This window comes from Prosopis cineraria, unplaced genomic scaffold (assembly GCF_029017545.1).
Source record: "Prosopis cineraria cultivar Desert tree isolate PC_DT_omini unplaced genomic scaffold, ASM2901754v1 PC1, whole genome shotgun sequence".
In the NCBI taxonomy this organism is placed as follows: Eukaryota; Viridiplantae; Streptophyta; class Magnoliopsida; order Fabales; family Fabaceae; genus Prosopis; species Prosopis cineraria.
Window position 1 is genome coordinate 18,730,677 of NW_026555332.1, and position 27,788 is coordinate 18,758,464.

Consider the following 27,788-nt stretch of genomic DNA (forward strand, 5'->3'; position numbering starts at 1 on the left):
TTATGAAAAATGATACTATGAGCACTCTTGGATATATAATCAATTTAAAATAGAAAAATATGATAGTACAAAATAACTTTGATGCACACAAATAATTTTTTCAAATATAATGTAATATGGAATAACTTAAGTAAAAATACTTTAAAGCACTTGTTCCATAGTCATAATTAACTACTATGTATATAAAAGTAAGTAGGCATAAGTATAGTTAACTCATTTATATTTGCCATCATCAAAACTTAAGCTAAACATAATATCACAAGCCATTATGTCCAACAATCTCTCCCTTTTTTATGATGACAAATCACTTATGAAAAATATGCTTATATGATAGAAAATAAGTGTTTTGCAAATCATATTTTTCATGATAACTTTTCTCCCTATTTGTTATTAACAAAAGGCATTAAAGTATATGCAAGGGAATACAAGAAAAAGATAAGGTTTAGAGTTTCTCCTTGAATATGGCTTCTTCTCCTATTTGTTCTGTGGAGAAATTTGAAATGTGAATGTGATTTCTCCCATATATGACTACATCAAGGTGGCCGCGTTTTAGAATTTTCTCCCCTCATTGGAAAAATATGACCACAAGGCTTCTTGATGTTCTTGACCTTATGGCTTCTCCCTAAAAGATGATTCCTCCTTAATTACACCATTTTGTGATGGACTGATGAAGTACTTAGTGCACTAGCTTAGTTATCCTCAAGAGATTGATTCTAATTTTGCACAAGGAGTTAGAAGATTTGCTTGCTAACGAATGTTAATTTTTCTTCGTGAATGAATTGAACACTAATAAATAACAAGAAGAAATCAATTAGTAAATATAGTATCATGATAGAAATTATAATATCCTAAATTTTTTAATCCCATGGTTAGCTGTTAATGGAGGGTAAAATAGTAATTATTGTAGGATTAGAGATTTAGATGGTTAGTTAGTAATTTGTGTCATTGGGATGTTAAATGAATAGATACATGTGAGAGGATAGTGTTTTGGGTCGAAGCAAGTATGCATGATGAGAATTATTATCATTATGCCACGCACCGTGGCTTGTGCTGCATGTACCGTGGCGCATGGACTAAAAAATGACCCCCTAAGTAGTGAATTTTAGATGATTTTCAGAAGGAAGAAATCAAAAACACATAAGAAGAGAAGAGGAGAAGGGCCGATGTGCTAGGGCAAGCTATTTCAAGTCATTGGAAGGTCTTTCTGATTGATAATTTAGTAGGTAAGCTGTGTATAACTCTTATCTTACATTCTACCCAAATTTCTTTGAATATGAGTTACAGAGAAATTAAATCAATGAAATTTTAGGGCTTCAATTCTTGCCCAATAGTAATAAAAAGGTTCTCAAGAGTTAAATTAGAGTTTTGTGACTGGTTTAAAGTTAAACGGTAGAGCTTTAAACCCGTAAGCTTAATTTAGCCCTAAGTTAGGGAGAGAAAGGGGTAAAAATCATGTTTGAATGAAGTGAGACTAGTTAAGGTGATTTAAGGTGGTAGTTAAGTAGTAATAGACTTAGAACGGATAAATGGAAAAGAATATACAACTAAATATAGCCATAAGTAGTAAATATGTGTTTTTGGTCAGATTGGACTAAATGACTAAATTATGCCAAATATGTTTAGATTGGCATATTGAGTGTGTGAGTTGAGAAAGGAAGCTTGTGATAAGATATAGTAGTAGTTGAAATCCACGGTTAACCTTTCTAGTGATAAAAGGGTTGAAGTAATCGAATAACTTCCTTTGTTTGACTACTTGTTGTAACTGTGTGTGAGTTTGCTGCGTAAGGCATGAAATAGTTTTGAACTAAGCATGTTTTGTAACATTAAATATTAATTGCATAAAAAGATATTTTGATTAAACAAGTAATGAAATTTGTGAAAATTGATGTGAAAATGTGTATATATGTATATATAAGTAATATGGTAGTATGAAACCTATGAATGGTTTGAAAAGCATGATCATGGGGGTGAGAGTTCACTCGTGTGGAGAGATGGTGATAAAACCATATGACATATCCTTCTTAGTGCCAAACGGGGTGGGGTATTGGAGAATTATACCTCCTTAGTGCCTTTTTAAGCTGCGATGTTAGAGATTATCTCTTTAGTGCCTATTGAGGTGTGGTGTTTGAGATTTAGACTCTTTAGTATCTGTGTGATATGATGTTTGAGTCAACTACACCTATTATGTGTATTGGGGGAAACCATAGTCTGAAAGTAAGATAGAATACTTTTGGCTGAGTGATTCTGCCACTAAAGGTGAGATCAGGGCCAATCAGGGTAATTTGGAGGTTTGGTAGGTAGTGATCCTGCTATATATTGTATATGTGGTTGTGAATTGAGGTGAAATATGTGATATATGTTATGTTTAAAGATGTATATGCTTTACTTTCATATAGTTGCTTATGATAGCTAATAGGAGTGAGTTATTCTATTATTGAGATTTTTATCTCATCCTTGTGGTTACATTTTACAGGACAAAGTAGTGATCAGGGTAAGGAAAAAGAGTCAAGACTGGCTTAAAGTTGTTGAAGTCATGCGAATTTGGAGTTTGTGTAATGAACTAATCTAGTGTAAATTGTGTATATGAGTTGCCATAGGGATTGCATGCGTGTTTTAAGTAGTGATTTTGTAAAATATTAGCCCAATTGTGTATTTATATGGTGAAATGAATTAGGAGCTATGATTTGAGGGTGTTAGTGTTGGAAATGTTTTGAGTTTAGCAAATCTTAGCCTAATGTGTGAAATTATGATAAAATGAGTAATTTAGACCTAAGATTGAATAGTAAATATAATATTGTGGATATGTGATACGAAAAGGGGCCAAGTGGGTGCCAAGTGATGGCAAATTGTGAAAATTTATGAAATGTGAAAATTGGCTGTTAAGGGGTCAAATTTTGATATTTGTGTGTATATGTGCTATATTATGGTTAATCAAGTATATTAGGTCTCTTTGAATTTAGTTCAAGGCCTTATGTATTCTAATGAGTGAAAGGGATCAATTTGAGTGGTTGGGTGTGCAAAAGTTTTAGAAAAAGTGACTTTTTGCACCTCTGGTGTCCAAATTTTGATTGGACTATTAGATCGTGTCTAAACCTATCTCATTAACTAGCTTATGAGATAAGATTTGTGTAGGTGTTTGAATCACTCCGATCAGATGTTGTATGTAAAAATGGCATACGTTGAAAGTTTATCATTTTACTGTCAAGATGACAATGAAAATTTCAAACTAGCGCACCACTGCGCATGTTATAAAGAGTTTGGGCGTGTGGCTCTATGCCACATGCCACAGCATATGTACTACATATTGTGATGCATGGCCTAATTTCCATCTTGATTTTGAGGTTTTTAATGCATGCCAGGATTGTGATAAATGTGCATGATTTATTTCCACTACGTATTGCTCTGATACATTATGATTTTGATGATTTTACAAATAAGTCTTTGGCTAAAGCTTTTCAAATATAGTTTTTGATTACTATGGTGATTTTATTAATCTTCTCTAGTATCAAACAGATATAAGGGAGGGTTACAGAAATATATTAAGATATGCTTATGACACATAGATATCAAATGTAAATGACACTAGATGGTTATGAGTAAAAATATCTTGAAGTATGTTGCCAAAATATTGAAAACCAAAGTTAAAAAGGCATTAAATGTGAGAATAATTTGACTTTACCAAAATTTTCATTTGGCTTAAAATATGAGATAATGAATGTAGAACTAAAAGATATAATTTTTGAAATATGATACTGAAAAGATGTTTTCCAAAATCATAGAGAGCTTATAGCAAGGCATGAAGGTGTTAAAGATAACTTTCATCATCAGAATTTTTCAATCATGCAATGCTCCCCCTTAATAAATGCACATAACTTAAATTTAAAAAGGTAAGAGTTTAGAATGCTCATTTATATTTGGCAAGTTGGTGTTGATTCATGAAGAACATTGCCACTATTGTCCCTTCTCAAGCTCTTTTTTCCTTTTTTACTCCTTGTTCTTCTACTTGCAAGCTCATAGATACCATTGTTGAATTTCTTTAAACTTGATATAATTATCCAACAATCTTAATGAAGCTTGATGCATTTTGATCATTTGCAGCATCAAATAACTTGAACATCACTTTGCTTATTTTTATAATTGAGGTGATCCACCTTTCTCAAGTTGGCACTAGTTTATTACATGGATCTAACTCGATCCTGCTATCCATGTATTTTCTAACTTTAGAGGCTTGATATTGATTGGAGAATTTTATAGTGCTAGATCCTTTCAAGTCTAAATATTACTTCCTCTCTCCCTTCCTCTTCATTATTTATCACTTCAACTTCAAGTTAGAATCTTAGTAGGCTAATAATCAAATTTCAAGTGAGTTGTTTAGTGCTTAAAAAGTTCTTGAAATCTGATCTAGGAATCATCTACTCCAAGCTTTTAGATGTTGCTTCTCTAGTTGTTCATAAGAGTTGTAAATTGATGCTGGAAGTTATTTTGTGTATTCTCAATCTTTAATTCTTCATTGTAGGCTATCACATTGTTGAATAAATCTCTTTTCTTTAAATGTATGAGCCTGTTGTAGCTTTGATTTATCTATGGTTTACACTTGAACATGCTTGAATGGACCATTCCTTTAGTGTTCACCTTAAGTATTATGTAACCATTTAGAAATAATGTAAAGTCCCTTACTTCTTCCAAACTTTACCATCACACAAACACAATACCATATAATAATAATGCAACATCAAAGTAATAGCCCTTAAATTATTTTCAAAATGTAGGATCCCAACTTTGTAAAAAATATATTCAAATAAGAAGGCTAACGGAAGCGTAACATAAATACACAACTCAAGAGAACACAAAAATATTCTTCCTAAAAATGGGCGATGCACCATGCCTTACACCACGATGCGTAGCAACATGTGGTATAAAGCCACAAGATCTTCCCTTTGTGCCATGCACCACAATATGACACATAATGTGCCATGGCACATATGACAGTAATTTTTGTTGTCACATGATAGTTCGGAGGGCGAACTTTCGCCATGTGCTATTTCCATATCCGACATCCGATTAGAGTGATTCAAGCTCACACACAAAGCTTATACATATTCTATCTAATGACATAAGTTTGGACATGATCTAATGATCCGATCTAAAATTAGACACCTAGTATAAAAAGCTATTTTTTATTTTAAAACTTGCACTCTAAGTGTTTAGTTCTTATACCTTGTGATGTTAGATCACTTTGGGCCTTGAAATAAGTCCAAAAAGACTATATACACCTGATTCATATATTAAACCACATATATCACATCAAATACTTAATTTAACCTCTTAATGCCATATTACACACTTATGGGTTTATATAAGGCATAATACATATAACTACATTCACATATAGACTTGTTCCACTTCAATCATCCAACTTCCTCATATGGGGCTAAGCCTCACCATACGATCAAAAATCATAAATATACTCAACTCCTTTAAATGAGGCTAAGCTTCACCATTCAGGTCAAGTTTCCTATAAATACACAATTTCACATAACAAAATCACATTCAATACAAGCGAAACAAGTTACAATAACATATACTTACTTGATTAGCATCTAGGCTTACCTACGTACACACTATTATGATACCCTCAGCGAGATATAGAATTATATACACAAGTAAGTTTTCAACCACAAATCATACACTCATAATCATATACACTTATGCATCTTAGTTGACAGCTCAAATCTCTACATCTAACTTTATACATTCATTACATATAAGTGGTCATACCACTACCAATCGAGACTACTTTTTCCTCACTTCCTTTCCCAACCTTCTCATGCTCTCTTCACCTATATACAAAGGTAACAGAGTGAGACTTACGTCCCAATAACTTGGATAAATCCTAAATACCGGTTAGTAAATAAAATCATAAATAAGAGATAAAGTAGCATCATTTTATAAAATAGTAAAGAATGCATTCACAATATATCTTTCATAATGATAATATGCTCATGTACTCTCGGTTCTCCCTAGCGGAGCAAGCTCTACACTCAAATCAGGACTTCTAATGTTTACAAAACAGGGCCTACCAAACCTCTATCTCAGGCTAGGTATCCTCATTGCGTGTAAGTGGTCTCCTTAGTCCTACTTAACAGAGCATTCTCAATGCTTGGACTGCTCGAACTTCTTAGCCTTACACAGAGTAGGACCACGACCCTCTACCCTGGTCTACGGTATACTCATAGATCATTCTCCTAGGTCCTTCCTAAAGGAGTTAAGCTCTAGTTCAAGACTTTCAAGACTTCCTAACCTTACACAAAGTAGGGCTATGACCCCTTACCTTAGTTTAGGGCATACTCATAGAGGCAATGCACATGTCTATGTATATGTCTCATCTCATACATTTCATACATTACTTACTCACTCGCATGCATATTCCTTTCATAATATTGCTATTCTATCAGTTCATAAATCATAATGCATATAGTTATATAAAATACTTGTAAACAATTTCACAAACAAACAAGTATAAGGGTTACTTTAGTTACCTTTTTACCCTTCTTACCAAGGGTACCAATCACACTAAGCTCTCAAAAGTGTAGATTTTCACAAGTAACGTAACAAATGCTCAATCTATAAAATGTAATGTCCCTCAATCAATTCTTAATACTTACACAGGCACTAATTTGGCTAAGCTAAAGTTCTTAATATACAAAAAAACTCAATTAAGGCTCTTTGAGTTCATATAATCCTTGCTTTATAGTTATTATTTCTATAAGCTATTCAAGTGACCATCACACCCTCCTACTCATTTATCTACCAATTTTCCCTTTTAACCTAACCTTTTTGGGTTAATCTGAGCCTAAATTCTTAAGGTTCAACCATTTAACTCTAGATTAGTTGTAAAATCTTAGTTTCACATTTGAAAGCCCTTTTTAAACCTTTCCTTTAAATTTCAATTCCTTAAAAATTTTTGATTCAATTTCTCTATTGATCAAACTTAAAAAAATTTAGGTAGAAATGTAGTTCAGGGTTGTACAATACTTACTCGATAAGTAATTGGCCTAAGAAAACTCCCAATCATTGAATAATGCAAGCCCTAGCAAAGATAAACTTCTCCTCTCCAGTTGCATTTTCCTTCACTTGTTCTTCTAATTTCACGAGCTAATCACATCAACTTTAAGTGATTTCCATGCTGTACATGGCACAATAAGGTTAATCTCATTTATGCTTGCACGTTTCATCCTGAGTTGCCATTCCACCCTTCAATCTTATCAACATATCAACCAATTGACATAAAACATCACTCAACATCCTAAAACCATAATTAATCCACTAAGTACTAACTTACTTTTAATTAGCAACTAGTTTCTTTTTTGAAATTCAAGATGTTATAATTAAGATCTTGTAAAGTTTTAACACAAATGGTATTCAAACTTTATTGGATCCAACAGGATTAGATATATGAAGCTCATATACTTCTCATTCTTGTAAGATTGAAATAAAATCGTCAATGGCATGATTAAATAAGATTATAAAATGATCATGATTTTTAATTAGCATTTTGAATATGAGAAGGATTTTAGAATGAATTGAAAATAGTGAAACTCCCTTTTTTGCATGTAATGCAAGAAGTTATAACATATTGAATTCAATGCTCTAAAATGTGATTTTTAATAGCATGCAGTTTCTCAAATAGATGTGTAAAACTTATTTTGAGATGAAATCATTTTTTAAGAGGCATGCAGATTTGGTAAAGTTTCAAACTTGTGAGCTTCCCTTTAGAATGAGAAAACATTCTAGCATTTATGCACTTAGGATCATAGCTCAAATTATGCAATTAGGATGCAAAGGATGTTTAATCAATGCAAACACTATGTGATCAATGACAATATGTAGAATATGAACTTATGCTTAAAATATGTCATTGATATGCATATGCAACTCATGCCATGAATTATCAATTTAACAAGTAAGAACCTATCCAAAATAATATGATGCAATACTAAAAGTAAGGGATAGGAATTCCTATTGATTTTGGCATAATTTTCATTCTCCCTCATTTGTTGTCATCTCCTTGCAATTGATCATTTCAAGACTTTTCTTAGATGACTTCAAGTATCTTGACTTGATATGAGCTTCTCTTCCATAACTAGGATGTCATGCTTTACTGCTCAAATGGAATCACAAACTTGCTAGAAAATAGTAGTTCTATTCATATCCATTCAAGTAATTGGTAAATGAAAATCAAGATATGAATATTAATGCACATGAAAAAGCTTGATGATATGAGTCATGGAAATCATTTTGAAATCAAGTTTCTTTAAGCCAACTTTTCATAAAAACTTGAATGAAATTGAGTTGGCCATAAATTTTCATGAATAAAATATTTAAAGAGATTTGAAAATGGTAAATCATAATAATGTCAAATTATAATTGTTTCAAATCATGTATATGACATTTTCAAAAGAATACATTTTATGAAATCATGAATAATTTTAGAATGTGCACTAAAAATAACAAGTTTCAAGCATTTGACAAAAATGTGTGAAGATGGTTTGTCCATTTAAAAATCATGAAATCTAATTTGGAAAGAAAAAATTAATGGATTGCTAAAGAAATGCAACAAGGATTCTTCTCTTAATGAGTATATCATAAAGTATGGGATAAAGTAAAGAATAATATCACCAATTTTGCACATGTCTTTGTGAGATTACTTGATTTGGTGTATGGATATTGATCTTTTCATCTTGCTTGTGTGACACCAAAATTCAAGCTCCATTGGTTCAGCCTCCTCATAATTCTCTTGTCATGTTCTTTGTGTATTAGATTCTTAAGGATAAGCTTTTCTCTTCATCTTCCTATAAAACAGTGTAATCATTTCTCATCCTTGGTATCCAATTTGACTTGAATCCATTTATGGTTAATTTGTAGGAGTCACAATTCATATGCTTCAAAGAATTTTATCAAATCATAACAATTGAGCATAATAGGTTAAACATGTGTTTATGCATAAAGGATGTTTTCATTTGAAATCAACGTGCATGCATAAAGAGTTAATCTATTGATTATTGCAATTCCTTTGTAAAAGATTTATTAATAAAGAATTTTAATGAATATAATCATTACAATGTATTTCAAAATAGAATGCAATGTTCATTCCTACAGTCACAATATATAAATCTTAATAATTATCATAAGTGATAATGTTAGAGGTTTTACCAATATTATACCTTGACCTATGTACTTGGAGGTTTGCAATTTCTCACCCAATACATAGGATGTTGAGATTTTGTATATATTGCCTTGGGTGCATGTGATCCTCTCTCATATGTTGAAGACTTTCTATGTAGTGCTTGAGATATCCTCCTTTTCTTGTTGTCCTCAAGATAGTTGAATAGTACTCTATGGTAGTTTATCCTTAAGGTGTGTACTCTTATCCATTGATTCCTCTTTTAATAGAACTTAGCATTTTCAACAATAGGTGACTTGAGAGTTCTCTTTGCTAGTACAAACTCTAAGAATTTCCTTTTATGTACTTGAGAAGCTCTCTTTATCACTTCTTCCTTTCTTGTACCAAGTTGTCCCTTTTTCTTGAATTTGTTCTATACAAGTGAAGCACTAAGAGGACATCTCGATACCCATTTTAACTTTAGGTCCTTATGAGTTAGCAATAGACCTTCCTTGTCTTTTAGGAACTCAAACAAACTTGTTTCTCATATTAGAATTTCTCCTAATGTAGCATATGTGAGAAACATGTCTAGATTCACCACACTAATTGCAAATAATAGAATAATATGCATTTTGGATACCTTTGCAATCCGTGTGTTCATTACTTAAAAAATTTAATAAATAATTTATTTTCTAAATACTCTTTTCTCAAAAGTATTTCTAGCAATTCTAGAAAAATTAGAATTCAAATTTCTTATATTTCTAGTAATTCTATGAAAATTTTCAAAATCATGAAACTTGCATGCACAAGAATTTGAATTAAAGGATAAATTAGTTAAAAAATTATTAATTGATTTAATCATATTTTTGAGTTGCTAATTAATGTTTTGGATCATGAATAGCCTCAAAATCAGGCTGGGATGGAAGTTAGATTGAATCAGGTCAGAACATGGGAGCATATGTGATATTTTTCTTTCTGCACCACATGCTACGGTACATGGTACAGACTCAGCATAAAGCTATGAAATTAGACAAAAATTAGGAAAAAACTTGGGAGAAAGCTTAGGGCGCAAATGAGGAAGATGGAGGCTGTGTTAGGGCTTCATTTTGGGTAAGATTTTAAGCTAGTTTAGACCTCCAATCATTTAAGTAAGTTTTTTAACAATCTTCTCTACCTATCCACCTTAGTTTTCTTAGGTTTTTCAAAAAGGGTTGGTTGGGTTCTAAGTTGAAGGGGGATTATACTTGGACCTTAGGTCTTGTATGTGATTGTAGGAGTTTGATTTTACATTGAATAAGTGGTTCTATATGGATGTGTTGTTAGATGGAAGATGATGGATGAACCCTAGGTTGGTTTTGGGGGTTTTAAAGAGCTGAAATAAGAATATATTAACCTTGCATATGCTAAATTAAGATAAGGTAAGGTTGTAAAAGCTTTGGCTAGCTTTGTGGTAGATATTTAGATTGCTGAGTAGTTAAAGTAAGTTAATTTAGCTAGTGGGTACTCGTGTTGAATTAATGAATTGACATATAGTACTTCTACTTATAGATTTCAATATCTTGGAGTGATTCCAAGGTTACAGTAACATGAGAGGTTACATTTGATCCATGGGTAACCCTTTGGTAAAAAGAGGGTTAAGGTAACTAGTTAATCATTTGGTTTGTTGGCCTATATAGTTATTTGTGAAAAATATTTATATACAAACTTAATAATTATTGTTAGAAACTTGTAGAGTGTGTTAAGGATTTTATGATAAAAATTACTTATAATTGGATTGGTATGCTAATGTTTGGTAATATATTTTTGAACATGGATTTATCAAAATAAATAAAAAAGGAAAATTTGGGTAGCATGGGATATATAGGATTTATATTGACTTCATGGGAAAAATGTAAGGTATTGCTTTGGGGGAAATTGCATGATCAAATAAAGATGGGAGTTGACCCTAGTTGAAGAGATAAAAAAAGTCCATATGGTTATACTATCAATTAGGACACCCGGTATAGCCTATCTTGGCTCCATATTTACTAAAGAGGTTTGGTGGATTGGTGATGTTCTAAATTAACCAAAAAGCATTCGAAAGATTTGGTGCATACAACACCCCAAATTATGGTTGGGGGAATCTGTAGTCCTAAAATGGTAAGGGACAACCTTAGTCAGGTAGTTCCTTCCATTAAAGGTGAACTTAGGACAATTTATTAGGAATTGATCTTATATGGTAACCTACAGATTCAGTCAGGGAGACATGAAAATTTTGTTGGATATGGGATCATGCATATGTTATTTATGTTATTTGTTATGAGTTTATACTTGGCCTATATATTATGCTATATTACATTATGTTTTACCATGCTACTCTACTACTTGTTTATGATTGTACATGTTAATGGACTATATTATTTTTGGTTATTGAGATATTGTCTCACCCCTTTGGATTTACATTTTTATGGGTTCTGAGTTGAGAAGAGATAAGGAAAAGAGCCGAGTTAGGAGTAGCTTGTCAACTTTCTTTGCAATGTCCTATGTTTTAGTGTAAATAATGATGTATACAAGTTGAGTTTCCAATTTAGGAGATTGCCTATTTTAGATGCATGTTTGTATGAGATATTTTGACATGTTAGCTCTAAGCATTAGTGTTGATGTTTATGTGTAGGGCTAATATATTAGTATAAGCATGATGTGTATATAAATGTGTAAGGATTGGACATCACACTTATTGTGATGTGTAATATGATAAATTAGCTTAGAGTGGATATGGAGAACATCACTTGTGGTAAAGGGTAGTTTTTAATTGTAAGTGCAAATTATGGTGAGTTATATATGTGAATAAGTAAATTTGGCCAAATGATAATTTATTGTGATTGTGTGGTTAATAGCACAATTTTATGTGAAATTAGTACTGTAATTTCCAAATCTTGGATCTATATTAAAATTATGTAATAACTATTCAATTGGGTATATCTTAGTCCATTAGACTTAGTTTAAGCCCTAAGTTGAGTTGGTGGTACAAATTTTAGGATTTGAGTACTTGGATGCCCTATATTGATTTTAAAATTTGACCTTTCACATTCAAGTGTACAAATTTCACATACAATATTTGATCATAATGAAAATTATTCCATTAGTTAGATTATTGAATAAACTTCACATAGGTGCTTGAATCACTCTAATTAAATGTTAGATGCAAAAATGGCACACGTTGAAAGTTCACCCTGAAAAGCTATCATAACAGCATTAAGCTGTCATGAAGTGGTACGTGCGCCATAGCATGGGCATACTAGTAAAATTAAGCCCTCAGCATCACATGTCACGGCATATGGATGCCCATGCTATGGCATATGTGTCAAAACGTGCCAAAATAATATTTTTTGCCTTGTTTTCCTTACTGTTGTCTTCCATTCTTTCCAAAACTTTAAATATTAATGAGTTTGAGATCAAATTACATATTTGAAGGATTTTTCTTGGGATCCCAAAATGTTTTCAATTGTATTTCAAATATTTACTTAATTTAACCCTTTTATGATTATGGTAAGCTTAGGAGGGATTAATGGCTCCTAGTTAATTACCATTGTATGTTATAATTGTGTAGTGATTATTGATAATGTCAAGGTAGACATTACAAAATATGTTCAAATAGGTGAAAAATGTCCTATTAAACATAGTTAAGCTCTTGAAAGTGGCTAGTGACATATGATTTGAATTTGGGGTGCTCGGGTAAGTGGAAATGACATTAAATAGTCATTTTGTATCTAAGTGTTCAATTTTTAAAAGAAAAATCAGATTGAGATGAAACTTATGTCATTTGTTATATAATGAAATAAGCTTCATGTAGACACTTGAATCACTCTAATCGAACATCATATGTGAAAATGGCACATGCCAAAAGTTCACATCTGTTGAACTGTCATGACAGCAAAAATTATCATGTGCATTGCAATGCATGGCATAGAATATGGCTTGCAGCTCTATGTAACATCTTGAATTTTAATCTAGGGAACTAGTTACTAATCAAGGGTAAATTAGTAATTAGTAGATTGATTGTGATTTGGATGTTGAGTTGATGTTTTATGTTGGTTGGATATTGTATTAATAGGATTGAAGGGTAGAACGACAATCTAGGGCATAACATACAAGTAGGAGTAAGATTGACCTTATTAGGCCACACGCCGTAGTTGAAGCTACATGCATCGTATCACATGGTACAAAGTTTTACTTAAGAGCTAAGTCTCAACTCAGGAAAATAAAAGAGGAAAGAAGGGAAAATGTAGCTATAGAGGAGAAGGAGTTTATATCTGCTAGGGCAGCAAATATTCAAAGCTCAAGAGTCTGTTTTGATTAGTGACTTGTCGGGTAAGGATCATGCAACCCTACACTTCATTTCTACTCCATTTTTATTGAATTTGATCAGTTGAGAAACTAAATCAAGAAGTTTTGAGGTGTTAGAATCTAAAAGAAATGTCTAAAAAGGGTTATCAAATATAGAACTAAGATTTTATGATTAGTCTTAAGTTAAATGGTTGAGCTTTGTGAGTTTAAGCTTAAAATAGCCTAAAACTTAGGTTAAAATGGCAAAATTGGGTGAGTAGATGTGTTAAGAGTTGTTATGATTATTTGAATATCCTATAGGGTTAATGACTATAGAGAATAGACTTATGAATTCAAAGGGTTCTAATTGAATTGTTTTATGTGTTATGAGATTTGATTTAGCTTAATCACTATCTATACTAAGTGTTGAGAATTGACCTGAGGACACTATATTGTGTAGATTGAGTACCTATGACATTGCTTGTGAGAATCTAAATTCTTGAGAATCTATAGTGATTGGTAACCCTTAGTAGTAAGAGTTAAAGGTAATTAGAGTAACCCTTTTACTTGTTTGTTTGTCAAATTGTTTACAAGTATATTAATATAACTATGTAGTTATGTTATGAATTGATAGAGTAGTAGTATTGTGAAAGAGTATGCATGCGGGTGTGTGAGCAATACATAAAATGAATTTAAAGAGACATATGCATACATGTGCATTGCATCTGCCAGTATACCCTGGATTATGGTAGAGAGATGCAGCCCTACTTTAAGTAAGTCTAGGAAGTCCTGATGATCCAGAGCGTAAAGCTTAACTCCACCAAGACAGACCTAGAAAATCCTGATAATGAAAAGCATAGAGCTTGACTTCACCAAGATAGACCTAGGATATGGAATGATCCACGAGTATACCTTAGACTAGGGTAGAGGTAATGGTCCTACTTTATATAAGGCTAGGAAGTCCTAATGATCCGGAGCATAGAGTTTGACTTTAGCATGACGAACTTAGGAGACCACCCATATACGAAGAGGATTACTTGATCTGACTAGCGATACGGTGGGCCTTGTTCCATGTGATCGAAAGTCCTGGTCTAAGTGTAGAGATTACTTCGCTAGGTGGAACCATGAATGCATGAGCATGAGCATGATAAGATCGATGAGAATAATTCTTGTATATGCATACTATGCTGTTTTTATTGAAATACATGCTACTTTATCTCTTATTTATGATTTTTCTTACTAACTAGTAATTGGGGTTACTTTTGAGTTACTAGGATGTAAGCCTTACTCTGTTACTTTTGTACACAGGTGAAGAGAGCACAAGAAGGTTGGGAAAGAAAGTGAGGAAAGAGTAGCTTCGATTGGTAGTGGTATGACTACCATTAGTGGAAATGAATGTATAAAGTTGTATTTAGAATTTGAGTTTCCAACTATGATGCATAAGTGTATCTGAATATGAAAATATGAATGCGTATATGAATTTTGAATAAAAACTTGCTTGTATATACATATGAAGTTGCATCTTATGGAGGGTGGCCCAAAGATGGGTATATGGGTAGGCCTAGATGCTAACCAAGCAAGTGCATGATATTATGTAACTTGTTTTACTTGATTATATATGAATTGATGTAATGATTTGTGAAATTGTGTGTGTGTATATGAGAACTTGGCACAAATGGTGAGGCTGAGTCTTTTTTAAAAAAGTCAAATATATTGTGATTTTCAACCATATGGTGATAGGTCATATTTTTCAAACATTTTTCTTAGGTATTTAAGACAACAATTCATGGTAAAAAACCATAAAATGTGCATTCTTGGTGTTAAATTAAGGTTTTGAGCCCTAGTGAGAAAGTGTGCATATTAGGGGTATTTTGGTCATTTTTTACTTTGTTGGGAATTCAAGGGCAAATTGGAAATTTTATGTGTGCAGTAGTATTAAGACCATTACTATATGTTAAGAGTCTTTATATGCATTGATATCACATTCTTAGTGCAATTTTGCCTAAGTGTTCAAATACAAGCATTAAGGGTAATTTGGTCATAAATTGTACTTTTTCACCAAATTAGGGTTAAGCTTGAGATTTATGTCTTTTGATGATCTAAGATGATTGGTTTAATTAGTTTTTATTAATTCATCTTAGGTTGAGATTTATTAGGAAAAGACAACATTTTAAGGTTGTCTCTTTAAGGGTTTCCAATTAGTTTTTGATTTTGGTTCAAGTTTGTGTTTGTCTACACTTGTGTCTTGTGAGGTTTTCACATTCATTTTTCCTTACTCATTTTAATACTTTGGATGAATTAAATATTTCATATCTTAGTTTAATTAAATAAATGTCACATTATGGTTATTCGATTCTTTGATTTAATTGACTTAGGTGAATTAGTGTGACAAATGAAGACATAACTCAAGGCAATTGAAGAGAGCTTCCAAGGAGCATTATAGACAAAATTCAGACCTGGTTTGGCTTCAATTTGGCGTGATTTTCAAGGATTATTAAGGCACACAAGATTTTACCATGTACTTGAACACAAGGGATCAAAGTTAGCTTCTACTTAGCTTGACTTGTTCAAAGATGGTTACAATATGGTTTAAAAGCTTTAGAGACAAATTTCAGATCTGAATTTGAATGCATTAGCAGTGAATTCCAAGGCAATTAAGGGAGCATAAGAGCTTATCATATACATGCACATATGGGATTAGAAGAGCAACATTGGAATTATCACCCAAGTGACTTACAACGTATACTAACTTTAACCTCACTTGACCTAATGATTTGTTTAGAGTTTTTTGGCAACTTTTTTCATAGGTAGCTCACTATATTTTCGTCCATGACACATTTAGATAGGTTTAGGATCATTTTTTGAGATTATTCACTCATAATTTCAAATTTAAAACTTCAAGTTCATCAAATCCTCTTACTTCTCTCTCTATACTTCCACTCTTTCTCCTCCATATCTCTAAATATAACCATCCAAATTTCACCAGACTACCACAATTCTCTTCCTCTTTTCTTCCTTTACATAACCTTATAGCTTTCATTAGGATCAAACCAAGCTACCTCTGGGCAAAATCATGGTGAAGAAGACCATAATCTTGGAGCTTTATCTTATTCATCACTTAAAGATGCAAGGCTAGATTCTTAAAGGAGCTACTATATGGAGGAGGAAACCTTGAGTTTGCCTTATTTTCTATTTGGATTTGAATTTCTTCTATCTACTTTTCTCATTCTAGAATTATAAATTTGTATGACTCTTTGATCTTGTAATCTTAAATGATGATTCATTTGATTAAGAGAAGCTTGTTGCAACTAGAGTTTTGTTATGTCTAGTGCATAACTTTGGCCTCTTCAAGTTGATTCATAATCTTGGCTACCTTGATGATTTTAACATGTTTTCTTGCTTGACATAATCTTTCCAACTTGAATGCATGTGAATATCTTCATGAATCATAATCTTGAGCATGTTGATTCCTTCATATGTGCTTGACCTAATTGACTCATGTTTGTAATACTTTAGTTAGGCTTAATGCTAGCTTTGCTTTAGCTCATTCTAAGACCATAATCTTGGATTAGTGTTGATCAAGGTATTAGCTAAGTCTTGGTTAATATAACTAAGTCACTAAAACCAAAGAGAACAGAAAAAAAACCAAACTAGCTAGGTTGTAATCAAACAAGGATAGGTGACCACTTCCACATAGGAGTTCCTACTTTTAATAGGTTTAAACACACCTACTCCATTCACCTTAGAATTAGATTAATTAGTTAATTTAGTTTCATGGTTGGTTGTGATATTAGTATTGAAACAAGATTATTGACTTGAATTTGACTTCCTTTTTGCTACTGGAGTTTTAGCCACGAGAGGTTTTGCATTATAATATATGATTTCAATTAGTAAATGTCTTGTATTGACCTAACATGTAATTGTGTAGTGAATGCTTGATGAGTTATTTGAGTTTCATATTCTTTAGCTTAATTACAGCTTTGGTCATGGCAATTAGGAATGAATTTTGACTAAACACTTGATTAATTCTTGAGCTAAGCTAGTGAGGTTGCCTAAGGGGCTTGTAATTAGCATTTAAGGAATTGAATTAGTGAAGTTAGGTTACTTGAGATAGTTATCTAAAGTAAATATTTTTTCAATGAAGAAAGAGGAGTTGAGTGAGCTGCCATAATTAATTAGATGCTAGGAACCTTCCATTAACAATACCCTAGGGTTCCTTCTTTAAAAGGGAAGTCTATTCAATTCACTTAGCTAGCATTTTAATTTCTTGTCAACTAAGTAATTAGATAGTAATTAGGTAAACAATTTCCACAATTTTGGGTCATTTATGTCATTAGATAACCTTTGATTAGGCTAAAAACATTCCATGGGAGATAAGTTGGCCCTATATTGCATTCGGGTTGATTTAGTTTAATTTTGAGGGTAGAATGACTAGATCTTATCAGTGTACGATCCACCTATCACTGTGTCATTCCCAAGTTGCTTGGATCTTGATGTTAATATTGTCCACATCATGTACTTATGATTCATGTATAGCTATAGAGGAAGATTATAGATAATCAATATCATTAGCTATGTGTAACATCTAAGTTTCTAATCCCCTGATTAAATAAACTTAATTAGTATAATTGAGTAAATTATAGTGATGTGTGGCCAGGGAAGTCTAATAATCATATTTGATTATATTTTAGCCCTAATGGTGGGTTCGGTATCAAGTCGGGCTATTTGGATATTAAAAGGAAAATAAAATGAAGAGTTGATATTGCTATACCATACGTTGCGATATGAGGTGCATTCACCACAGCACATAGACACTTTTGATATGGATTGAGGACCTCTCTATGCCACGTGCCATAGCACATGGTCATTTTTTGTAGATATCAATCATGAAATTAAGATAGAAATAGAGAGAAAGAAAGGAGAAAACGAAAGAGACGTGCCAAGCTCTGCTAGAGTTCATTATTAGACAATATTGGGAGTATTTTGGAGGCTATAAACACCCAAGGCAAGTACCATACTCATTAATTTGTCATCTCTTCCACATTTATGAGTTTATAATTAGGGTTTGATTGTGAAAGATAATTTTCAGTTCATATAAGTTATGGATCTGAATCTATTGACTCAAATGGAGTTAATGGGAGTATATTAGAGTATCTAAACTTAGGTATAATGAATTTTAGTGTCTTGGGTTGTTGGGTATCATAAATATCCAAAATTTGCATTTAATATGGGTTATTGCAAGAGTGTGCACAAGTACAAAAATGACTTTTTATAGTGGTTAAAAATGACTTTTTACAGCAGTTAGAGAGTCGATGTTGTTCTAGGGGTGTAGAAAGTCCATCTTTTTACATCGGTTATAAACCCGATGTAAAAATTAAATTTTTTACATCGGTTATAAATTCGATATTGAAAATTATATACAAGAAAATAAAAAAAATTTACTTTAACTTTTAACACTGGTTGGGCTCCCAACCAGTGTTAAAAGTGTACTTTTTACACCGGTAATTACCATAACCGATGTAAAAAATATTATATTCTACAACGGTTATGGTAATAACTAGTGTAAAAAGTATTTTATTTTTTTATACTATATTCATTTTATTGATTTTACTCATTCCTGTATATAAAAATTGCCAAATTAGATAGCTCAATTAATTTACAATTGTTTATCAAGTATTTATTAACTATACAAAGCTAAATTGTCTAAATTATCAAAATTGCCATTCTTATGCATAAAAATTGCCAAATCAGATAGCTCAATTCATTTACAATTGTTTATCAAGTATTTATCAACTATACAAAACTATTTAACTATTAGAAAAACTAATAATTGTCTAAATTGTGTCAACTATCAAAATTAAAACATGTCTAAGAGTAACAAAAAACCTCACAAGTTCTCCACAAAATAGGTTGTCCAACGTATGTGGATGTCTTCAATTTCAGCTTCAAAAAATGCATCCGAATTGTCGAACATCTAAAATTTAATTCATCAAATAGGCATATTAATCAATCTGAAATAACATAATAAAATAAAACTTTTAAAAATATATTTACCTCTTTTGTAAATTCAGTCATGCCTAATGTGATAATGTTGAGCATGTCTCATGACATATAGACCGCACAAGTTTGTCCTCACCAGTTGTCTATGACTCTGTATAAGAACAAATCATAAAAAATTAGTAAGAAATTTTAATAATTGAACATATTAATAAAGTATAGCATCACCTTTGGCTCAATCCATGTGGGATCTTTGAGCTCATGTCCATGCTTTTGTGAGACTACATTTTGATATATTCTCATTGCCCTATGATCAAGATTACCAAGTTAGTAAAAATATTCAAAAAAAATTAAATTAAATACTTTAGTAAAAGTATTCTTACAAGTCTATCATCTTCTTCATTTCTTTCCCAAGTTTATAATGGAGGGGGCATAAAAAGATGACAATGTTGCTCTTCATTGAAAGAATAAATAACTACCAATGGTCCCTACTAAATATGATACAAGTTAAAGTAAATCCATGTTGAAAAACTATTAATTATAAATTGATCCTTACGAGTGCACATATGGAGCCATAAAATCCTTTTTGACTTCATATATTCTCTGTTGGAGGTACACGGCCCTTAACTCTAGAGTATTACCTTTCTCTATCATGTGATGAGGGCAAAGGAATCCAAACTTATCACCTTTGCCTGATGTAATGCACAAATGATGAAGACACCTACAACAATGTAATTATATTTGTTTGCTAAACTTGATGATTAAGTTTACTTACAAAAATGTAATTATATTAAAGAAAAATATACTTACATCATAAATAGTTCAATGTATGGTGTGGTAAGCTGATTATTTGATAGAAGTTGAACCAAATCTTCCCGTTCAATTGTCACTATCATGTCTTTCTTACCCACAACCTCTGGATCCATTTTTAAACTCTTGAATTTGAATGATAAATCATACGCCATTAAGATCATTCGCTGATGCGAAGTCAACGAGGGTTGTGGAAGCTTTAGGAGATTCGGTAAGGAAAGCTTCTACATAATAAAAAAGAAAGAAATAGTTAATAAAAAACATATATCAGGAAGTTGCTACATAATAAAAATTCATGAAATTTCGTACCACAACTTGAACCAGATTCACAAGTCTCTTAGGCCATAGGATAAAATTGCTAACAGCTTTAACCACAGTCTTCACCTCATCAGCAGGGAATGGAAGCAAATTATCTAGCACTTTTGGATATGTAACCACCACTCTTGCTTGATCATCTTGAATTTGCTTATGGTGGATGGTTGACCCCAAGCTGTAGATGCTACCGAGAGCAACCAAGCTTTTATCAGGATCTTTTAGAAATATCTCACATGGTTCACCAATGTTGTCACCAGAAGGACCCTCTGACACACGCTTAAGAATATTACTCCCTTTGTACTATGAAATGTAGGAGATGTATAAACTGGTTTAGCAGTTGTCTCCTGTCGTGAGCTCATTATGCTCATCATCTCCTCCTTCATTTGCTCTTTCATTTGTAGAAGCCGAGCTGCAAATGAAGCTTCAAACTCATCCTTAGTTTGCTGCCTTACAGTGGATATCAATGTATCAAACTCTTCTCTAGTCACTACACCTCCTGAATTGGGACGCGTAGGTGCTCCAAAGTAGTCCTTAATGCCCACACCATATCCAACGCCCCTCATAAGACCCGGATGCTCTAGCTTGCTTGTAGCAACTGTTAAGATATCATTTCTGCCCTCTGGAATGAAGCTTCCTTGGGCTTGTTGCTCCTTAAGAGCATCCTATAATATAAAAATAACAATATTAATTAATAATATATATAATTGTATAGAAATTTAAAGGGACAAGGAATAATAATTTTACTTACAATCCTCTCAGTAATCTCCAGTGCTGTCTCACTTGTATAGCCTCCTTTCTTGTACTGATGTCCATATCTCCATTTCTCCTCTCGAGAGATAGGTGATGGTGGAGAAAGGAGTATGGAAGGATCAGACTTGGCTTTTTCTTCTCTCTTCTTCTGTTTCTCTGCCATCAGTATATCATTAGCTTTAGCATAACCTCCACGAGACAAGGTATGGGGGCATTGATTCTGCCGAGCAATTTCTCGCCCTTTAGCTCATTTTTCCTATTAATAAATTGAATTTTAGATTTTATAATTGAAGTAAATCTAAATAAAACAAATAAATTAAAAATCAACAAACTAAAGCCTTTTCAGAAGTCCAAATCTTGACAAATTCTTTCCAAGTATCTTCATCAAGAAACTGGTATGTATCAAGAAGATTAGGACGAGCCTGACCCTTTGGCACCTCGATAAAGATATATCTTCTAGCAAGATCAGTCTTAAAATTTCTCCAATGTGTTCCACAGTAAAAAATCAACTTTTATCGATAATCTTGATTAGATGGAACATCGTATGTGAGCTACAATAAAGGCATAAGATAATAATCAATAATTGCCCAATAATATATAACCATAAAAAATTTTGAATTTTTAATTATTTACCTGAATATTTTCCCAAATCTGTTCCTTCACACATTCTGGCACATCAGGCTAGTCCTCAAACACAATAGGAGGCTTGGTACATGATAAGAGGCCAAGAAAACTAACAAACTTGACTTTATGTGGCCCTATCGGATTCCATCTCTGATCAAATTGAATTGGTAACCTACGCCCAACACTCCTACTTAAAGTCAGATCTCTCAATCGTGTGCCACGTCTCCCCCTCCTCATAGACTAGCCCTGACTTGACTCCTCACTAGGGGTGCCCTGACTCGGCTCCCCACTAGAAGCAACATCACTAATTGATTTCTTATGGCATGTTCATCATCTACTTCATCTACCATATCCAAAATTGGTAGCCCACTTGAGAAGTTAGGAGTTTCAAAAATATCAAAATTTGATTCATGATTGTCATTACTATCAATCATCCTTTTTCTTTTACGTGCTATTGACTAATTTTTATTTGCTAGATCTGTGACAGAAAAATTATTTAGCTTGGTCTACCATAATAAATGGCTCATCTCCAAAAGTTAGTTTTTTAAGATTAACCATTGTAAATCCAAACTTATCATCACAAATACTATTGATGTCAACCTACTTGCATTTGAAAATAGGAACTCTAAATTTTGTATAATCAACCTCCCAAATCTCTTCAATAACCCCAAAGTAAGTCCTGGATGCTAGTCTAGGTTTCTTATCTTTTAAATTAGAGAAGTGTATGGCTTTAGCCATTATCATAACTCCACTATTTTGCACTGTACTTTTCTCATCCAAGGACTTTGTATAAAAGGAATACCCATTAATATCATAGGCACTCCAACATATAACATCAAAGTTAGGACTTCCAGCCAACCATTTAACTATTTTAGAAACACTACTTTCATTTAAAATTTTCTGCTTGAACCAATTCACAAAAGTCCTATTATGCTCTTTCAATAATTTTTGTTCTGTCATTCTCATTCGATAATTTTTTACCTTTAAAAGTTCTTTATGAGAAGATATGTAATCTTTAACTTCATCAATATTATTTAAGATATATAAATGTACTTCTTGTAATTCTCATGATTTATGCTTTTCATTGATACTCCACGTGTGCCTTGACCATATTGCCTTTTCTCATGACGAGATTTAGGAAGTTCAATTGATTCTATATTTGACAAGTAATCAGAACAAAACTCTATAGCTTCTTTAGCAACATATTTCTTAACTATTGATGCTTCGAGTCGAAATGAATTTCTGACATACCCTTTCAGTATTTTCATGTATCTCTCAACTGGGTACATCCATCGTAAATAAATAGGGCCACACAATTTTACCTCCCTTACTAGATGCACTATTAAGTGAACCATAATGTCAAAAAATGTAGGAAGAAAGTGCATCTCAAGTTGGCATAAGATAGTACAAGCTTCTTGTTCTAACTCTTCCAGTTTATAGGGATCAATAACTTTACTGCATATAACTTTGAAAAAGAAACAAAGTCTAGTTATTGTAAGTCTTAAATCTTCTTTCAATATGCCTCGAATAGCTAAAGGTAATAGCTATTGCATCAAGACATGGCAATCATGAGATTTTAAGCCTACCAGTTTCAACTCTTTCACAAATACAAGCTTCATAATATTTGAAGAATACCCTAAAGAAACTTTGATTCCATGTAAACACTCATAAAAACTTGTTTTCTTAGATTTGCATAATGTATGAGAGGCTAGGGGATAATAAGTTCATTTACCTTCTAGTCTTGGGTGTAAGTCTTCCCGTATTCCCATTTCTTTCAAATCCAATCTTGCATTCACACCATCCTTAAACTTACCTGGTATGTTCAGAAGCATTCCAATAATACTATCACACACGTTTTTCTCCACGTGCATAACATCAATACAATGCCTTACTTCAAGATTGCGCCAATATGGGAGGTCAAAAAAAATATACCTTTTTTTCTATATGCTTTTTGCACCAGTATAATTTTTAGTCTTACTGAAGACTATTAATGTTTTTTACACGTTCATACACTTGATCCCCAGTCAAAGCATTCGGAGCATCATTGTGTTTTTGGTGACCATGAAAAGCTTTCTTCAATCTACGATATGGGTGATCTCGTATAAGAAACCTTTGATGGCCAAGGTAGACTGTCTTCCTTCCATGTTGAAGTTGATGGTAGTTTGTGCTTTCTTCATAAATTGGACAAGCTTTATGACCTTTCACGCTATAACCAGACAAATTTTCATATGCAGGAAAATCATTTATAGTACAAAAGATCATAGCACGTAACTTAAAATTCTCCTTCTAATTTACATCAAACACTTCCACACCTACCTCCCACAACACTTTCAAATCTTCAATCAGAGGTCTTAGGTAAATATCAATACCATTTCCTGGTTGTTTTGGTCCCGAAATCAACATGGATAGCATCATGTACTTCCGTTTCATGCACAACCTAGGTGATAAATTGTAAATCACCAAAAGAATAGGCCATGAACTATGTATACTACTAAGACTACCATAAGGATTCATTCCATCGGTAGAAAGTCCAAGCCTCAAGTTCCTTAGCTCATTGCCAAATTCGGGAAATAATTGATCAATTTTCTTCCATTGAGGAAAATGATATCCTCTCATTTGCATGCCACATCAAGTTCTTTGCATCATTAGTATTTGCAAACAAATGCTTGAACCTTAGTATAATTGGAAGATACCATAAGACCTTTGTAGGAGCTCCTTTCTCTTTGTACCGTGGTGCCTCACATTTCGAACACTTCTCCTCCCCTTCAAGCTTTTTTCTGTACAACACACAATTATTAGGATATGCGTGTATTTTTTTATACTTCATACCTATTGGACACAAGATCTTCTTGGCATCATAATAACGATTTGGTAGTGCATTGCCTTTCGGAAACATTATTTGAAGTAACTCTAACAACCATGTGAAACTTTAGTCACTCCACCCAGCTCTTACCTTTAAGGTAACTAGTTTTAACCAGATAACAACCTAAAATCAGTGCACCCCGGGTATAAAGGCTTCTCTGCGTCAGTGCATAAGTTATCATATACATGTGCTCGTTTAAAAGCCTCTTCCCCAATATCACGAATTATGTCCTCTAACCGATCTTCATTCATTTCTACTTCATCATCAAGATTATCAACTCTCACACATTGAGATGTGTTACTATAATTTTTCAATCATTCACCATGCTAAATTCATATTGTATAATTTTTGCAAATCCCATCACAAACTAAGTGCTCTCTTATTTCAGCAAAACTTAGTCTCCTCTCATTTAAACAATTAACACAAGGACAATAGAAACTTTCACTATTGTCAACAGCATTTTTCTTAGCAAATTCCAAAAATTCTTTTACCTAATTATCATACTCGTCACTCGTTCATCTAGCATTTATCCAACTACAATCCATGTGTCACCTCCTAAAGAATATAACTAATGTTATTACCTTCAAACTATTTCAAGAAACTAAGTTCCTAATTAAATTAAGATTTGAAAAAATTTTGGCAGAGTCTCTCCTGAAAATTGGATCTCCCAAGACTTTTAAAAAAAATTACAAGAGAAAATTGACAATTTTAAACTAAATAAATGATCACATGCAACAACCTGAGGCCTTATGAAGACACTAACAGCACTCCCAACAACAATCAATATCATTAAAAACTAAATTTAAGCATTATAAAATTTAAAAATTCATATTCAACACATACCTAGGTAGCGGTAGCTGCAGCAACGGCTCAATACTAAGAGAATGAGGAAGGGAGAAGGAGTGGTAGTAGGGTAGAGGCACTAAGGAGGGGAGCCAAGAGGGAGGGAGGGGGGGCGGCTGAGGGAAGGGGAGGGGGTGGGGGCGGGCAAGGGGACGAGGGGGAGGGGGAGGGGGCAATGGGACGAGGGGGATGAGGAGGGGGAGGGGGTGGGATGAGGGGGAGGGGTGCCGGCGAGGGAGTGGAGATGAGGGGGAGGGGGTAAGAGGGAGGAGAATTGAATGGAGAGGAATGAGATAAGGAATTTAAAAAACACTTTTTACATCGGGTGCTTGGCTACCCGGTGTAAAAAGTCTACTTTTTACAATGGGTGCACCCACATAGTGTAAAAAGTGAGCTTTTTACATCGGGTATCTGGCCACCTGATGTAAAAGTGTCAAATAATTTAATATAATTATAAAAATGCCACCGTCTTTATTTTTTACACCGTTTACCTTCTAACCGATGTAAAAAGTACCCGTAAATTTTATATTTTGTACTAGTGGTGATGCCATTAGTGGGAATTTAATGGCTCATTAATATTATTGGGGACTTAAAATAATTAATAAACCTAATGAATAGACTCAAACTTATGTAGAGTGGACATTGGGCAATTTAGAAGTGGAGATGAGAGTTGAATGCTTGAGATTAGCTATATTGATGGGGATTAACTTGATTGATTATAAATTTAGCTCTTGGACAACTATTTGGCTTGGGAATTCAAGTTTAGAAGCTATTATATTAAGAGGTAAACCTTTGACCTCTTAAAGGTTTAAGGTAACCGAGGGAGCCCTACTTTGGATAGTTATGTATTAATTGTAATGTGGATGCTAATTATGTGTTTAAAAATAAAAATTTTGACTTGTGAATGAGTATATCATTTAATAAAAACCTTATATTTATCAAATCACTTTGATATGTGTTAAGCATTCTAAAGAGATTTCAAAATGAGTTTTAAATTGCAAAAGTGATAATTGAGATGAATTGTATGTTTATGATGTGCTTTAAATGAGTAGTTCATAATGTTTTGATGAAGATGAGTAATTGCAATTGAAAAGGGTATGTTTATGTGATAAAAGTAAAAATAAGAAATTGATGCTCACTTGGGTAGCGCTCAGTCATGATCCCAATGTGTTGACTCTAATATTAAGGTAATGAAAATGTAAAAAATGAGTGAGTATCGTATATAGCATGATCAGTGGGTGAGAATTTACTTAGCGATACGGAGTAGGGAAAAATTCATATGGTATTTTAGGCTACCCTCTAATGCATGAAGGTATAGCCTTATCTCATAGTTTGTTAAGAGACTGGAACTTAATTTTCTCCACCAGTTCAACGAGGAGAATAGCTAAGGTTATGAGACACCCTAGAGATTCAAGAGTGGGTGAAACTATGGTTTGAGAGTGAGTTATGTGATTTTTGACCAAGTCACACCTCATGATTGGTGAGCTTGGGTAGTCCAGTCATACGATTGAGGCCCTATTTAATGTTATAGCCCATAGTTTCGGTCTGAGGAAATAAGGAGGATATAAGGTAGCTGATCATTGCTTATATAAATATATGACGTGCCACACGTTTTGAGTTATGGCAAGTCGCGTGTTGGTCATAATCACATATATGAGTGTCTTGTGATTATGTACCTAGCATATGTGAGATGAAATGTGGTAACTCGATTAATAAGTACTAATATGTATTAAAGTATGTTTTAAGTACTTGGTTTCATAGGCATGTGTTAATTTATAATTGATGTATAACTGTATAGGATAGGTTTTTTCTTAGTTACTGAGTGGCTAAACTCACCCCTTTCATTTAGCATTTTTCAAGCTCTAGCTTTGGTGCAAAGAGGGAGAAGTCTCAAGAGGCTAGGGATTAACACATCCCTATTGTATGTCTCTAGTTTAGATTTATTTTGTGTAATAGTATGTGATTGCCAATTCTAGGTGTACATGCTATCATGCTTGTACTATTTTGTTGTTGCAAAGGTCTAACTTGTATTTTAGGCCTTAAGTAATTGTGTATGATTATATATATGTTGATAGGGCTAAAATACTAGTGCAAGTGTAGAAATAATGATTTGAACAT